The sequence below is a fragment of the Dendrobium catenatum genome, unplaced genomic scaffold, assembly GCF_001605985.2.
Source record: "Dendrobium catenatum unplaced genomic scaffold, ASM160598v2 fragScaff_scaffold_989, whole genome shotgun sequence".
Lineage (NCBI taxonomy): Eukaryota > Viridiplantae > Streptophyta > Magnoliopsida > Asparagales > Orchidaceae > Dendrobium > Dendrobium catenatum.
The window spans coordinates 2,528,495-2,533,047 of record NW_021319451.1 but is presented as its reverse complement, the minus strand read 5'-3'; positions in this window follow the sequence as shown (position 1 = coordinate 2,533,047).

Below are 4,553 nucleotides of genomic sequence, written 5' to 3'. Positions count from 1 at the left end.
ACCATAACCTGTTGAAATCCTCCACCTTCTCTTCTCTCTCTGTCTCTCTCTCTCTCTCTCTCTCTCTCTTCTCTTTTATTCATTTTTTTTTATTCACATTTATTTATAATATAATATATAATATTATATATAAGTAGAAATTTAATATTAATATAATATAAATATTATAATTATAATATATAATAAAATATTACATTATAATATATCATATATATAATATTATATATTTATAATATATATAATATATACATAAAGAGAGGGAGGGAGAGCGGGCATAACCCGATCTGGATAAAGGAAAGAACCACGCACTGAGGCGAGGCAGCCGGGTCCGACGGCGGATCAGGCGGCTGTCGGTGTCCTTGGTCGGCGAATGGTCGCCGAGTTGGTGGGCTTAGCCGAAGCAAATGAGTAGATCAAATGGATCTAGGGGCACGGCGGCTTTGGCGTCTAGAGTCGGAGATGGAGGGGGCCTTCGCTTGAGAGTTGTAGAGGGACTGGAGGTCGATCGGAGGCAAGGTCAGAGGTGACTGCGGTTGGGGTGTTTGCCGGAGTCGATGTCGAGTGCCGGAGATCGAGAGCTTTGAGGTAAGTCACGAAATCTTCTCTTCGGTTCGACTCTGATCGCAAGAGTTTCTGTGTGCGTCAGAATACCGAATGAGAGGAGGTTTTTTTTTTTGTATCTTGAGAAGGGATGGTTATGCGATCGTGGGAGGCAAACGTGTGGAGTCAAGGGTAGTTTCTTTGTGTTGGTTTTGATCGTGGCTGAGGTGGAGTCGGTCGGGTTCTCTGACAGTTTAGAGGTCACAAATGCCCCCGAACTAACATGATAAGCGCTTAGTAAGCAGATCAATGTTTGTTGTAAGCTAGTTGATTCTACGGATCTCTAAAATTATAGTTTTAGATGTCACATAGAGGATCTTTTTAGAAATCCATGATTTTTCTTTAAGATTTGTCATGAATTAATATTTCTTCTACTCTAGCTTTGTGTTTTCATGAGTTTGATGAAGAATCTTATTGAGGACCTAAACTCTTTAGAATGATATTAGGTCAGTGATAAATAGTTATCAGTCCGAAGCTTTATGCATGATGGACTTTTGATGATAACAATATTCCTTTAGTTCACCTATGGCTTTATAAGAATGTGGAATGACTTCTTTGATGAGCTTTGTGCTTTGTCGGATAAATCTGGTAAGAAGTGAAGCTCCTTCGATCCTTAGCTTCATGCTTAACAGATTTAATTGAAGGATGCGCTTCCTATAAAGCTTACGAAAATTTTTATTATTGGCTTGGTGTCTTTGATTAGTATGAGAAATTCTTTTGATTTTGCCTCAATCATTTGTTATTGACGAAAATCTTCTAATCCCAGAACTGTTTGATTGTTTAAATTTGAAAAATATCAAGACTTGATAGTTATTTATGTCATCGGGCTAAACAAAACATGATGTTTTCCTATTCATGGCCTCTTAATAACGGCTTGTTGAGTAGGTAAAGCTGTCAGTGACCGGCCATATATAGCTTGTTGAGACTAGATCAATATAATAGTTTGAGCACTGAACTTGTACTATAGAAATTAATATTTTGTAAATTTGATTTGTTGAGTAGTTAGATCAAATATTCCCTCAAATCCTAGTATTTATGCAGTTGGTACGCTTCAATAAATGATTTTGAATATTTATTTTGGGGATCAACGAATAACCGAAATATAATATTTAAATGCCACCTGCATTGAAGGGAAATTTCATCCGTCATTAATATTTTTGAAGCATTTTTAAATTTAAAAATGTCCCCTGTCTTGTGAGAAAATTCTAAGACAACTTAGAAATATTTCTCCTTTTGGAGGAGATGATCTTTAAGGTTTGCTTTCTAAGAATGATATTTCTTCAATATCTCCCATTGATCGGGGGCATAGGGTCGTTGACCTTCTAGATCTATGAGTTGATATACTCCTCCCTTGGTACACCTTTTGATAACAAAAGATCTTACAATTTGGTCAAATTTACCAACCCAATTCTTTGGTGTGAAATAAATTATCTCTCAAACCAATGATTTATTCAGGATGTTTCATTTCAATGCTTCAAACTTGAATATATGATATTTCGGTTCTCTGGCCGTGGCTTTGTGCTGTGGACATTGATGAAGAATTACTGATTTTTTTACTGACTTGTCAGGAGATTTATACCTTCTGCCATTTGCTTCTAGCTTTTGCGGGCTTGAGAAGGATGTAGATGTCGGAGACTAAATTCTTTAGGTTGCACTAAGGTCGTGGTAGAGAATCATCTTGCTATCAGCTCTGATATCCTCTTATCATTCTCTTCATTTGAAATTTCAAACGTCTTATGTGCTTGCGCAAGTGTTTCAATTGTAAGCACTTTCTTCTTGATTAATCAATTTTGTCCATCTCTAATGAAGGGACCTTCTCTTCTTCTACTGCCATGCTGAGCTTGATCTTCTTTGAGAGGTTTAGAAGAAGTGGGCACTGCTTCGTTGCGTATCGTCTAATAGCCACAGTGTTTGATGTGGCTACATCATTGTGCCCATCATAGTAAATTACCCTCAACTTCCATGGTGTCTCATCATCATCTTTTCTGTAATAGAAATCTCAAGAGTGACGTTCCAAAAGATTTTTGGGCTCTCATGTGGTATAGGAACTCTTCATTAGAGAGTATGATCACAAGTTGGACCTTATCTCCTGAGAGATGAAGTTGGTTGGACAATAGATTCCTTGGAAGATTTTCAGGTTGTCGACTATTGCGAATATCAGTATATGTACAACTTTTTCTTAGGTACGAATGTGAAGGATTCTTAGTGAAAGGCGGATCTCTGGAGGCTGCACCAGATTCACGCCTAATATCGACTTTCTTTACAAATAATCTTCTTCGGAGGTCACGGTCTCAAAATTCTTTACCCTTACCATTTGGGAACCTTTTGAAAGCGGATTCTGGATGCGAGGTCTAGTTTCACGCTCCAATTTCACCGGTGAGCTTGATCTTGATTTCTCTTGAGTTAATCATGGTAGATGGGTAACTCTCTTTGTGGATTCTCTAGTTTTGTTTGAAATGGCCCATTAGATTTCTTTCTTCATATAAGCCATCTCCTTGCAACTTCAGAACCTTGTGCACTCTAGCAGATATAAGTTTCATATCTCTTTTTCTGAGAACACGGAGTTTGTCGTGTTGTCCAGAAGACTGCTTCAATTCGGCCAGTAGGACTATCCTTCTTCACACCCATTTAAAATTTCCAAACTTATTATGGGTGGGGAACATTAACTTCCTGGGCTCTAAGGCTTGAGTGGTTGTGATGCCACAGTAATGGTTAGTTGAGCTCGTAGTTGCATTCAACTTTCTCCTCACGCGCTCTTGTAAGCCTTACCTCCAGATGAAGGAGGCTTCAGTATCATCCTTCTGGGTGCAGATAAACCATGATAGTGTGGTATCCTGGTTGGTATTATAGATATCTCTTCTTCAATTATGACCATCTTAGGGCAAGGACTTGGGTTTAGATAGCACTTTCGAAGGCAGGTCCTGGTTTGTTGAACTGCCTTGCAGTAGCGAGTTTACCAACTCCCCTGCGTGTTGCACGGAATAAGCACAGTCGTGCATAAGTATCAAGCAGAATTAGTCTCGTAGGATTGGCGCTCGAACATCAATGCCGTGACATAGGTACGACACATGCCTTTGCAGTAGCTGCAAGAAAATCTAAGCTTCCAAATCGGATGGTGGCTTTCAAGTTTCCAGTGTTTGATAGCAGCATTAGCTAGGCGAATGCTAGCACCGTCGTCCCAGTTGGATGTGAAGGGGCGTATTCTGTAGATTCCAGATTTCGCACAATTTGAAAGGAAAAGTTAGTAATTCAAAGTGCTACATCACCCCACACTTCAAGGCAGAGACTAGACAGAAATAAAAATATACTCAGAAAATTATTATTTAATTACATATTTTTATAAACCCTAAATTTAATGAATTTATTAGAATCTTTAATAATTTTAATCGTTATTATAGGTTTAATGTCTAAACTAGCCGGAGAGGAAAGAGAAACCGTCCCAGTGGACGTCGCCAGAAATTATGGGCTCCGAAAATTCCATTTTTAGATGTGTGATCCCGGCCTTCCACGTCATCCGTCTATTTTTCTTTTACGTTTGTATGATCGATGACAACAAGAGTTTTAACTAGATTAGGTTCCGGGGGAATTTTCAGAAGGTAGATTGGGTTTAGATATAGACACTACCCAGAGATTTCGCCCTCATTGGTGAGGAACTTTTTGATCTGAGTTCTGGTTTCCTATAGGCGCAAGCCCCTATAGTTAATTACCCTCCTGATAACAAGAAGAGAACTTTCGATTAAGGCTAGTCATTAAAGGGTCGAATAGGTTATAAACTATCGTATATAGTAATATTCTAGGGTTTAAATCTTGAATTGGATAATTTGAAATCTAAAGTGTATCACCACAAACTTAAAAACTGGTGGTGGGGGAATGAAGACGAGCCCGACTTCCATGGTTCTGTCGTCCCGGGCGCATGAATGTCCACGGTCTACTTAGTCAGGAGGGTAGTCGAC